Source organism: Galeopterus variegatus, unplaced genomic scaffold (genome assembly GCF_000696425.1).
Source record: "Galeopterus variegatus unplaced genomic scaffold, G_variegatus-3.0.2 Scaffold724, whole genome shotgun sequence".
Classification (NCBI taxonomy): Eukaryota; Metazoa; Chordata; class Mammalia; order Dermoptera; family Cynocephalidae; genus Galeopterus; species Galeopterus variegatus.
Genome location: NW_007726835.1, coordinates 82,126 through 83,213, shown reverse-complemented (window position 1 = coordinate 83,213; position 1,088 = coordinate 82,126).

The window sequence follows — 1,088 nt, the reverse complement described above, 5'->3', positions numbered from 1 at the left end:
TTTTTTTTTTAAAAGGGGGGTTTTTTTTTTTTTTTTTTTTTTTTTTACCCCAATTGTAATAAAGGGTGTTCTTTTTCCTCTTTAAAGTTTACAAAACTATGAATATTTGTGTCTCTACATAGCATCTTCCTCATCATACGTCCTGTGCTCTTTCCTCCCCGTGGTGGGAGCAGTCATCACTTACTCTCCACTGGAGAGGTTATTCAGATGTGCTGTTCATAAGCCATCTGAAATAAACAACACCCTTTCTTCCACACAGAAAAGGGCTAACCATACCATAGCAGGAATTCCTGAATATTTCCTATTTTAAAAAAATTCTATTTGTAAGCTATGATTTTTGTTTGGAATAAAGATTTTTTCCATTGTACTAGGAGATCTATGGGCAGGGTAATTTTATCTCTCCACCTTTAACTTTTAAATTGCTGCTTCTTCCTCTTATTCTCTCAGTTAAATTTGGAAAGGAAATCCAAATCTGAAGCATCACTCTCTTAAAAGTAATGATTATTCTTGTATAAAAAAGAAGAAAAGAAAAAAGTGTGAGGGTAGCAAATTTCAATTGTTACTCCCATACTCTTGGTAGATTTGTCCTAACAACACAGTTTTAACATTTGTCATCCATGGCTTTATTATAGGACAGAAAAAGTCATGAAAACTAATTTATTTCCTTTCTTCCAGAGGTGTGAAATGTCATCTTGAATGCAACCTCTGTTATCAGAAGTATGGAATGTTACATATTAAACAGACATTATATAAATGCAAATATATATACATATATATTCACACATATGTACATAAACTACACAAATAGGAAAAGTTCATGCCTTCTATGCTGTCAGATATAATGTTAAAAGGGTCTTAAATCTCTTTCAGCAAGATCTAAGCAATTGTTTTATTTTGAGAAAGCAACAGCATTTCTCAAGTTAATGACATTTATTTTAAATTATAAACTGTAAGGTTTTTTTTTTTTAATAAAAGGGGAGGAAAGAAAAAGACCCGAGGGAGCCATATGCATGGAGTGAGGGTTTCTACATAACAGAATATAGGGGAACAAGAGAAGACGGACAGTGCCCTCTTTTGAGTGAAGCCCA